This window comes from Bufo gargarizans, chromosome 4 (assembly GCF_014858855.1).
Source record: "Bufo gargarizans isolate SCDJY-AF-19 chromosome 4, ASM1485885v1, whole genome shotgun sequence".
Classification (NCBI taxonomy): Eukaryota; Metazoa; Chordata; class Amphibia; order Anura; family Bufonidae; genus Bufo; species Bufo gargarizans.
In genome coordinates, this window is record NC_058083.1 from 13,140,572 (window position 1) to 13,152,918 (window position 12,347).

The window sequence follows — 12,347 nt, forward strand, 5'->3', positions numbered from 1 at the left end:
TAGAGCCCTGACACACACAAGGCTTTATAAGAACTCTATAGGAACTATTGCTGTGGTAGTCTTGGATCCCTCAGTGGGACTCAGGCTACCAGAGCAAACGGGGGAGCCGCTTGGGCCCTGGGAGCACCGCATTCCCTCAACACTCTGACTTGACCACAGCATCTGAGGGGTTAAATATCTGTGAACTGCCTTAGCACTGATCACAGACATTAGCTGTGAAACAGCAGGCACCCTTTAGCTATAGCACCCACTCCACTCAAGAGCAGTGTAATGTCCTGGAGCAAGTGTACTTTGTCCCCCACCAGATCCCTGCAGTGCAGAGACAGTGCAGGTGCAAACCCAGGAAACACCTCATATGGGAGATTATATAGATAAGATCTAATATGTAAAATAGCTTCTCATACTATAAAAGTTAAGTCAAGATAATAACAAAGGTCAAAATAAATGCCCTCTAAATTGTGGGGAGGGTGGGAACAGCATGAGAAGTCCACAGAGTGGACCTATGACATAGTGGTGAGGTGGAAGCAGCATGAGGAGGCCACCGAGTGGCACAATGCCAGAGTATGGAGTTGGCAGAAGTATGAGGAGTAGAGATGGCCTTGCGGTTCGCACGACGGTCGTTTAGGGGCGAACTTTGCGCGTTCGCGATACGCCAAACATGCGAACATATAGCGATATTAGCGCCCGCCATATTATTTTACATTGTGAAGAACTTTGACCCATGACACATCCATCAGGTGGTACAGGACAGCCAATTGAGACGTTTCAGCACATGGACATACCCCCTACCTTTATAAATCTGGGAGACATTTTACACTCAGTCTTTTGCCAGTGTAGGGAGAGGTTGCTGTGTGGAGCAGGGACAGGCTGTTAGGGACACCAAACGCTAGCTAATAGGGCCACAAAATTCCTTTTAAGCACTGGTATAGGTGTGCTATCGATAGGTGTGACATACTGAGGGGTGTAATATAATTATAATATACTTTATAACATAGAAAGTATATTATAGTGCAATTGTATTGTGCAGCAGTTGTGTGCGGTTCTGCTGCAATACTGCAGCCACACAGATTGCCAAACGCTATTGGAACAAATAATTTCTACTGGTGTGATTTACCAGTTGCCCCCCCAAAAAAACAGATTGAAGCAGGGGTGTTATATACCAATAATATGCGTTCTATATAGTGCAGCAATTTTTGGCGGTTTTGCTGCTTTACCACAGATACAGAGTGACAAACGCTATTGGAACAAATAATTTATACTGGTGTGATATACCAGTTGCCCCCCCAAAAAAGTGATTGAGGCTGGGGTGTGATATACCTTCTTCTACAAATACTGCTCTTCTATAGGGACTTTTGTCACAGCGTAATTTTGAAAATGACAGGCATAGGAAGAGGCAGGCCATTCCACAGGGTTGGTAGGGGTCGGGCAGGTGCACCAGGCCGGAGCCTAAGTGGGAAGTTGCATAAGGTGCGTGCAATTATGTCAAAGGACGCCAGACTTGGTTGAGTGGCTCACTCAGCCTTCCGCTTCGGTACAATCCTCATCCTCTCTATCTGCACCCTCTTCACTCTCTGCTGTGTGCACCCCCAAAGACACCACCACCACCTTATCCCCTCCGCTCAAGTCAGAGAAATTATTTTCCCATCCATTCCAAGACCTTACTGATGCGCAGCCATTCTTAGGATCGGATCAGGAAGAGGAGGTATCAGCGGTCGCCAGCGGTCGCCACCCAGCAGTCTGACGATAGTATCCAGATCAGCCCAAGGAGGGTAATCCCCGCTGTTGCTGCCTACTCTGAGATCTAATGTCAGTGGCGGTGAAGGGGACGATGATGACGTGTCGATGGATGTCACGTGGGTGTCCACAAGTGAGGAAGAGGAGGGGAGTTCAGAGGGAGAGACGGAGCAACAGATAGGGAAGAGAAGTAGGAGAAGCAGGCAAAAAGCAGACCGCTAATATATCTGGAACGAGCCATCCACCATGCACAGTCACATCTGGCGCTCCTAGGACGCCGACACATGGCTCCGCAGTGTGAGCTTTTTTTAACGTGTCCGCTGCTGACAATAGTGTTGCCATCTGCAGCCTGTGCTGTCAACGCATAAGTCAGGGTAAGCCCAAAACTCACCTAGGGACAACTGCCTTAAGAAGGCACCTGGCCTCCCATTACTTAGCCCAGTGGGAGCAACACCGTCAGAACCCACAAAGCCACACTCCTGGCGCTCCCTGTCCTGCCTCTTCTCCTTCTCCTCTCTCCTCCCAGTTGTCCTCCACGCCACCTTACACCGTGCCGTCATTGCGTTCATCTGACAAAAGGCAGGCTTCCTTGCCCCAAATGTTCGAGGGAAAAAAGATAATGACGCCAGATAACCCTCTTGCCCAACTGCTGACCACTGGCTTGTCAGAACTGCTATCCCGCCAACTACTGCCATATAAACTGGTGGAGTCTGAGGCCTTTAGGCCGCAATGGAAGGTCCCCGAAGGGAAATATTTCTCCCAGAAGGGCATCCCAGAGCTATATGGCCACATTCAGCTTCAAGAATGTATCTCTGGCACAAGACACATTTGACCACAGACATTCTGACGACCATTAAGCATGCAACCCGTGGCACCTGTGTAGATTTGGTGTTACCGCCACGGATTGCATGCAGGCCTGCCTCTTCTTCTCCTCCTCCTACTCCATCCTCCGTCTCCTCCTCAGCTGACTCCTCCTTTTTCGCTGCTACTGCTAAGGTCCCCAGAACCTATTCGATGTGCCAGGTGAGACATTGCCATGCTGTGCTGCGCTGTTGTGCCTGGAAACCAAGAGCCACACCGGTCCTGCACTCCTTTCAGCTTTGTGGTCACAGGCTGATCAGTGGCTAACCCCACTCAATTTGACAGTTGGTAAAGTGGTGTGCGACAACAGTGCTAATCTGCTGAGTGCGCACAAGCAGGGTAAAATGACACACGTGCCATGCATGGCACACGTCCTGAACTTAGTCGTGCAGCGATACGTTGCCAAATACCCAAGGGTCCAGGACGTCTTGCGGCAGGCCAAGAAAATCTCTGGCCATTTTAGAAGATCTTACACGGCCGTGGCTCGCCTTGCTGACATTCAGCGGCGACACCACCTGCCCGTCAGAAGTCTGATTTGTGACTGCACGATGGGATGGAACTCCACCTTGTATATTCTTGATAGGCTGCTCCAGCAGAAACGTGCAGTTAACGACTACCTGTACTAACTCTGCGGCAGGACCAGTTCTGGGGAGATTGTTTTTTTTTTACCGCGCCAGTGGCTGCTCATGTGCTACGCTGCAGACTTCTGCGGCCATTTGATGAGATCCCCAAACTAGTCAGTCACAGTCAGGGCACCATCACTGACATCGTACCTTACGCCTTCTTTCTGGAGCGTGCATTGCATCGTGTCATTGATCAAGCCGTCGAGGAGCAGGAGCCAGGAAGACGAGGAAGTCGCAATGCTGAATGAATTCCCAGGTGGGCTACTCCATCTAATACAAGTCAACAACAGGAGTCTGAAAAGGAGTCAGAGGAGGATGGTGCCGGGGCAGAGGAGGAGCAAGAAGAGCATGCTTTAAACTTTTCTGGGATCCCTGGTCTTGTCCGTGGCTGGGGGGAGGAGAACGAGAATGACAATATCCTGGATGATGAGCAGGAGCCAGGCCACTCCACCGCTTCCAGTTTAGTGCAAATGGGGGGTTTCATGCTCCAGTGTTTGAAGAGGGACCCCTGTATAAAAATCATAAAGGGCAAGGACCAGTACTGGGTGGAAACATACTTAAACCCCCGGTACAAACACAAAATGGTGGACATGTTACCAGCATCACAGAGGGCTGTCAGAATGCAGCACTTCCAGGCCTTGCTTCGAGAAATGCTGCATTCTGCTTTTGAGGGCGCTGGCAGAGGAATTTCCACTCACAGAGAAACAGTTGTGGGTACCAATCCAACAGCGCATGCAAGAAGAGGGTGGTTTGAAGATGTGTTGGTCACTTCGTAAAAAAGATCATTCTTGCAGCCAACCCATCGACAGCCGCCCTCCAGATCCAACCTCAGTGAACGCCTAGACCAGTGGTTCTCAACCTTTCTAAAGCCGTGACCCCTTAAGGCTGGTTTCACACGGGCGTTGCGGAAAAATGTGCGGGTGCGTTGCGGAAACACCCGCGATTTTTCCGCGCGAGTGCAAAACATTGTCATGCGTTTTGCACTCGCGTGAGAAAAATCGCGCATGTTTGGTACCCAAACCCGAACTTCTTCAAAGAAGTTCGGGCTTGGGATTGATGTTCTGTAGATTCTATTATTTTCCCTTATAACATGGTTATAAGGGAAAATAATAGCATTCTGAATACAGAATGCTTAGTATAATAGCGCTGGAAGGGTTAAAAAAATAATAAAAACGTTAACTCACCTTATCCCCATGATCGTGTAGTTCCCGGTCGGTCTCTTCTTTAGCTGTGGGCTTGGGCTGAATGACCTTTGGTGATGTCAGATCACATGCTCCAATCACATGGTCCATCACCATGGTGATGGAGCATGTGATCTGACATCACCACAGGTCCTTTAGTCACAGCTAAAGAAGAGACCGACCGGGAACTAGGCGATCATGGGGATAAGGTGAGTTAACTTTTTTATTTTTTTTAACCCTCCCAGCACTATTATACTAAGCATTCTGTAGTCAGAATGCTATTATTTTCCCTTATAACCATGTTATAAGGGAAAATAATACAGTGAATAGACTGTCACCTAGAACCCATGCGTGGAAATCGCACCGCATCCGCACTTGCTTACGGATGCTTGCGATTTTCACGCAACCCCATTCATTTCTATGGGACCTGCGTTACGTGAAAAACGCAGAATATAGAACATGCTGCGATTTTCACGCAACGCATAAGTGTTGCGTGAAAATCACCGCTCATGTGAACAGCCCCATAGAAATGAATGGGTCAGGATTCAGTGCGGGTGCAATGCGTTCAACTCACGCATCGCACCCGCACGGAAATCTCGCCCGTGTGAAAGGGGCCTTATACAGTTCCTCATGTTGTGGTGACCCCCAACCATTACATTTTTTTCCTTGCTACGTCATAACTAATTTTGCTACTGTTATGAATTGTAATGTAAATATCTGATATGCAGGATGTGTTTTTATTGCTACAAATTGAACATAATTAAAGCAGAGTAATTAATCACAAAGACAAAATGTTGGGTACCCCTCAAATAAATAAATCAGTGGTGCTTCAAGTCCCCCCCAAATAAATAAATCAGAAGTGCTCAGGGTCCCCCAAATAAATAAATCAGCGGGGCTTCAGGTCTCCCCCAAATAAATAAATCAGCGGTGCTCAGGGTCGCCCCCAAATAAATAAATCAATGGTGATCAGGGTCCCCCAAATAAATAAATCAGCGGTGCTTCAGGTCTGCTTAAAATTTAAGCAGACCTGAAGCACCGCTGATTTATTTATTTGGGGGACCCTGAGCACTTCTGATTTATTTATTTGGGGGGACATGAAGCACCGCTGATTTATTTATTTGGGGGACCCTGAGCACTTCTGATTTATTTATTTAAGCCTTAAATAAATAAATAAATCTGAAGTGCTCAGGGTCCCCCAAATAAATAAATCAGCGGTGCTTCATGTCCCCCCAAATAAATTAAGCCTTGCTCAGCCAAATAATTAAAATAAAATTAGCCAGGCTCAATTAAATCATTGGTGGCAGTGGTGCTCAGCGGCGGTGTCATTAACGAAAAAACTCGGACCTCAGCAGACAGGCAGCCCGACTTACCCATCCAGACGTCAGGCTCCTTCAAGCACAGGCAGTAATAGGACATCACTTCCTGTGTGCGAGGATAAGGGGCCGCTGCCGTTGTGCGGGCGACCCACAATAGGAAGCCTCAGGCGACCCCCCGGAAAGGGCCGATCGACCCCCAAAGGGGTCGCGACCCCTAGGTTGAGAACCACTGGCCTAGACAGACAGGTGTCTGACTACTTCGGGTTAAAGGCCGATGTGGACGCTTTGAGAAGCGAGGAACCCCTGGACTACTGAGTCTGCAGGCTTGACCTGTGGCCAGAGCTGGCACAATTTGCCATGGAACTCTTGGCTTGCCCCTCGTCCAGTGTCCTGTCCGAAATGACGTTTAGCGCAGCAGGGGTGATCGTGACCGATAAGCGCACTCGCATAGCTTATGACACTGTGGACTACCTCACATTTCTAAAAATGAATGAGGCATGGATCTCAGAGGAATTCGACACATGTGACAAGTCGACCACGTTTGACTGAATTTCATCATGACAGCTCACAAATATCCGCCACCACCCAGAACAAATCATGGTCCCTTTCTTAGGTAAGTACAGTGGCATAAAAGGCCTTTTATGTCAGTTAAATGCCTAATTTTTGGGGCCTGTACTGGCCAACAGTTACATTTTTATCCTGTGACCGCCTAATGTCCCTCCAGCCACAGAATCCTACAAAGTTGTGTGCTGTTAGGTGAATGCCTATTGGCTAATTTTTGTGGCCTGTACTTGCCGACATTTACATTTTTATCCTGTGACTGCCTAATGTCCCTCCAGCCACAGAATCCTACAAAGTTGTGTGCTGTCAGGTTAATGCCTTTTGGCTAATTTCTGGGGCCTGTACTGGCAAGTTCTCACAACAATACTTAGTGCAGCAATCACTAATATCTCATGAGACCTTATAAAAAGTATAGTTGTGTGTACCACGGAAAAAAAAATTGCATCATTAGGGATTTTCGCAATAGCGCTTTTTTTTAAACACTCAATCTGCATATACAGCGATAGTTCTAACATGCATGTGAAATGTGATCAAATACACTGCTTTAATGTCAAATTACTTACAGTGAGAAGTTCTTCCTCAATGTTGCGAAAATTGCTGCCAACCATCTTTTCTGATCTGAACTTCTGTCTTGTGGAAACCAGTTGCTGTAGTAGGCCGCGCTTATTTTGCGCATGCGCATACACGAAAATTACATTGCCGATATTTTGCATCGAAAAAAAATAATGAATGGAGATCGCAAATTTTAATAATACATCTGGTATGTTACTGTCCATGTTGTGGGACTATTTGTGCACTTCTAGTAATTATTTGGTGGCTGCAAATATGATCTGAAGGTTTTTCAGGTTCGTCTTCCATTCAAGTCTATTGGGCCCGCTGCGAACACACGGCTAACACTGTCCCGGCCAATGTTCGTCCATCACTAATGAGGAGGCCACCGAGTGGCACAATGACAGAGTCTGGAGGTGGCAGCAGTATGAGGAGGCCAACGAGTGGCACAATGACTGAGTCTATAGGTGGCAGCAGCAGCAGCATCAGGAGAAGGCCACTGAGTGACACAGTGACAGGGTCTAGAGTTGGCAGCATCAGGAAAAGGCCACCGAATGACACAATGACAGAGTCTGGAGTTGGCAGCAGTATGAGGAGGCCACTAAGTGGCACAATGACAAAGTCTGGAGGACACAGCAGTATGAGGAGGCCACCGAGTGGCACAATGACAGAGTCTTAAGGTGACAGCAGTATGAGGAAGCCACCGAGTGGCACAATGACAGAGTCTGGATGTGGCAGCAGTATGAGGAGGCCACCGAGTGGCACAATGACAGAGTCAGGAGTAGGCAGCATCAGGAAAAGGCTTTAGAGTGGCACAATGACAAAGTATGGAGTTTGCAGTAGTATCAGGAGGCCACCGAGTGGTACAATGACAGTCTCTGGAGTAGTGTTGAGCGCGAATTTTCGAATCGCAAATTTTAATCGTGAATCTCGCCACTTCTAGAATTTGCAAATATTTAAAATATAGTGCTATATATTCGTATTCGAGAATAATGTTTTATATTCTAATTACAAATTTATCGGGAATATCGTCAATTAGCAACATTCCTAGCAACCAATAGGAAAGTTGCCTACACCTTAGTGTTGTTTGCGAATATTCTAATCACGACCGAATATATTAAATTGCCGATTTTTGCAATCAAGAAAATAATGACTGGAAAGAAAATAAAGAATTCTAAAATTTGCAAATTTATGGCGAATATTCAGCCAAAAATGTGCGAGATATCTCAAATTCGAATATTGACTATGCCACTCATCACTAGTCTAGAGGTGGCAGCAATGACAGAGTCGGGATGTGGCGGCAATATGAGGAGGCCACTAAGTGGCACAATAACAGAATGACAGAGTCTTGAGGTGGCAGCAGTATGAGGAAACCACCGAGTGGCACAATGACAGAGTCTGGATGTGGCAGCAGTATGAGGAGGCCACCGAGTGGCACAATGACAGAGTCAGGAGTTGGCAGCATCAGGAAAAGGCTATAGAGTGGCACAATGACAGAGTCTTGATGTGGCAACAGTATGAGGAGGCCACCGAGTGGCTTAATGACAGAGTCTGGAAGTGGCAGCAACAGCATCAGGAGGAGGCCACAGAGTGGCACAATGACTGAGTCTGGAGGTGGCAACAGCAGCATCAGGAGGATACCAAAGTGGCAAGGTGACATAGTGTGGATATGGCAGCAGCAGCAGGATACCACAGAGTGGCAAGGTGGCATAGTGTGTAGATGACAGGAGCAGCATCAGGAGACCACAAAATGACCCAGTAACAGAGTGGGGCGGTGGATGGCAATAATAGTAGCCGCTGATGAAAGTGGGTGAAAGAAGCAGCACTTGGCATCAGATGTGTGGCATCAGGCGGGTGGCAGGATCAGAGTAGCAGCTAAGGCAGGTAGCCAGAAGAAACCGGTCACTTTTTTCAAGGTTTAGGTGAGGTGGCATGGATGATCTAATCAGATGCATCAGGCATTGGGTGGAAATCCTGGCTGATCCATGCCTGATTAATCTTGACAAAGGTCAGTCTCTCCACATTTTGGGTGGACAGGCGAGTTCTCCTTGGGGTAACTATGGCCCCCACCGCACTAAACACCCGCTCTCATGCCACACTACTGGCTGGGCAGGACAGCTTTTCCAGGGCAAACTCTGCTAGTTGCGGCCACAAATCCAGTTTGGCTGCCCAATAGTCCAGCAGATCTTCAATGTTGGTTGGCAGGGTGCTATCCAAGTATGCCACCACCTGCTGGTTCAGGACCTGATCCAGGTCTACCTGCTGCTGGTAAGTAGTTTCTTCACTATGCGTATTAGGAAAGCTGTTCATCTCCCTGACTGTAGACTCAGGCTGCTGCTGATGGAGCTGGTACTGCTCCTGCCACCCCACCTGTCCCCAGCAACCATTGCAGTGAAATGTGAGTGCAGAGGGCCTCGCCGATCAGACCTGCGAGAGGATGGATGATGGCGCAGATAGGCAGCGGCCAACTAACTACATAGGATGTCGCTGTAGTAGTTCAATTTGTCCACCCTCTCAGTGGGTGTAAAAAAGGCCCCTATTTTGGACTGGTAGCGAGGGTCCAACAAGGTGGAGCGCCAGAAGTCATCCCTCTGTTGAATAGTCCACAGCATCCTACCATGGTGTGTCTGGGTCCTCTGTCTCGTCTTCCTCACCTCCCTGTAGCTCCTCTGGCTGATCCTGCTTCTCCTCTCTTGTCAGCTGAATATAAAAACATCCCATTTCACTACACATCGTCTGTGCTCCAATGTTGTCTTCCCCCTCTTCTTCCGCCTCCTCCTGAGATCTAGGTGGCACATCTCCTGTCTCCTGACCAGCCATTGTTACCACCATCTGTTCCAGGACATGAAGCAGTGGAATAAAGTTGTTCATCCTATACTCCTGGTGACTGACAAATAACGTGGCGTCCTCAAAGGGCCTGGGCAAATGGCAGGTGTCACACATAAGCTGTCACTGGCTGACATCGAAGTTACACAGGGGAGTACTATCCGCTTGGATCATCAAGAAATCGTTGATGGCCTTTATATGTTTGTATAGTCAGTCCAACATATGGAGGGTGAAATTCCAACGGTGGAAACGTTGCATATCATCCTATGTTGGGGGATGACATTCTGCAGCTGCAGCTTAAGGAGGGTGTGCTTTGCACTGTACGAGTGGCTGAAGTCCATGCAAAGTATCCTGGCAATTTTTAGGATGTCTTGCAAATGGGTGGAAGACTTCAAGAACCGCTTGACAACCAGAATAAAAATGTGTGCCATGCAGGGTGCATGGCTCAGCCCTCCTTGACGCAGCGCCGACACAATGTTCTTCCCGTTGTCGGTCACCATGGTTCCGATTTTGAGCTGTCACGGAGAAAGCCAGGATTTGATTTCTTGATGAAGGACACAGACCAGTTCCTCCCCGTGTGACTCCGTTCGCCCAGGCAGACGAGTTGCAGAACAGCGTGACACCACCATGCCCTGCACATGTGGTATTCTGGACGGGCAATGTGACTTGTCCCTGCAGTGGAGGCTGAGGAGATGGTGGAGGATGAGGAAGCAGAGGCGGACATTGGTACAGGGCCAACGGCGTGACAAGGTGGAGGCGGAAGCGGCATGACCTGGCCAAGTTGTTGGTGTGGCTGTGCAGGAACCACATTAACCCAGTGGGCCGTAAAGGACATGTATTGTCCATGACCGTAGTTACAGCTACACACATCGGCGCTGCCGTGCACTTTGGCAGACACCGACAGGCTCAAGGACTGGCCCACCTTCTGTTCTGCATGTGTGCAGAGCTGGTACTGTCTTTTTGGCAAAGAAATGATGGCTTGGGACTCTCCACCTCAGCCTGGCACAAGCCATCAGTTCTCTGAAAGGTGCAGAGTCCACCACTTGGAAAGGGAGAGACTGCAGCACCAAAAACTTGGCCAGGAGCACATTCAGCTTCTGCGCCGTTGGATGGGTGCACACATACTGCTTTCTCTTGCCAATCGCTTTGGTGATCGATTGCTGACAGAATGACTGACGAGGAAGAGAAGGAGCATGAGCATCTGGACATGGGAAGGATAGACAGCTCCCTTTGGCTGAGGTGGTGAAGCCTTGACTGCCTGAAACCGGGTGCGTGCCACTGGACGATGCAGCGGTTGCTGTGGCAGGCTGGACCACCACATCAGAGCCACAGTTCTCCCAGGTCACTTTATGGTGACGCTGCAACATTGGCACCCTGGCAACACTTCACCTTCTGCCCACAAATTCTACATATGGCCATGTTAACCTCCTCAGGCGACTTAAGAAAAAACTGCCACACTGCAGAGTAGGTGATTTTCCCCCTCCACAGTCCTCTCTAAATGACTACTACCGCCGCTGCCTCTATAAACCCCTGCACCACTACTTCCCAGGCAGGTAGGCTGCTGCGAAGCAGGTGGTCTACCCCTGCACATTTGGCTCTCAACCTCTCACTGCTGCCACCCTGCTGACTCCCAGCCATGCTACCACCTTGCCCCTTCTGCACCCGACTCCCAAGTGCAATCGGTTTCATCATCGAGTAGTGTCAGCCAGTCACTGATGTCCTCCTCAACGGTCTCTGGGTCAGGCGTCTGACCGCTCGCAACACCACCTCCCACACCACTCTCATCATCACTACTTGCCCGCCTAGTGGAGGAAGCGGCGGATGTCTCCTCCACATCTTGGCTGGCCAGTAGCTGCTGGCCCCCCCTCTAGTAGCTCTTCCTCACTGAAAAGTGGATCTGAGCCTACAGCATATTGTAATACTTCTCGCGTTAAGGGAACAGAAAAGGACAGAGGCAGGTTGAGGACAGGTGAGGGCACAGGGCCTGCTCCCAGACCATGCCAACTAAGGGTTGTGTCTGACAAACCCACCGACTGTTGGTTGGGGGTGTCTGATGTCACTTGGGATAAAGTAGATGACCGAGTTAACCTAAACCCGCTGGGTTGCTGGTCAAGACACGACCGCTAGATGACACCGGGATCTCCGTCATCTCGCTGAAACTCCTGCTGCCATGCCCCTTTACTCTGCTGCAATCTCTTCCTGCACCAGAAACATTTAGGCCTCTGCCACTCCCCTGTGCATGGCCTGGCACTTCTCTGTCTGACATACACTGCCTGTCAAAAAAAAAGTTGCCACAAAAAAAAAAAATCTCAATGGGGTTAAGGTCTGGACTCTGTGGTGGCCAATCCATGTGTGAAAATGATGTCTCATGCTCCCTGAACCACTCTTTCACAATATGAGCTCGATGAATCCTAATCCTGGCATTGTCATCTTGGAATATGCCCGTGCCATCAGGCAAGAAAAAATCCATTGATGGAATAACCTGGTCATTCAGTATGTTCAGGTAGTCATTTGACCTCATTCTTGGAGCACATACTGTTGCTGAACCTAGACCTGACCAACTGCAGCAACCCCAGATTATAGCACTGCCCCCACAGGCTTATACAATAGGCACTAGGCATGATGGGTGCATCACTTCAACTGCCTCTCTTCTTACCCTGATGCGCCCATCACTCTGGAACAGGGTAAATCTTGAC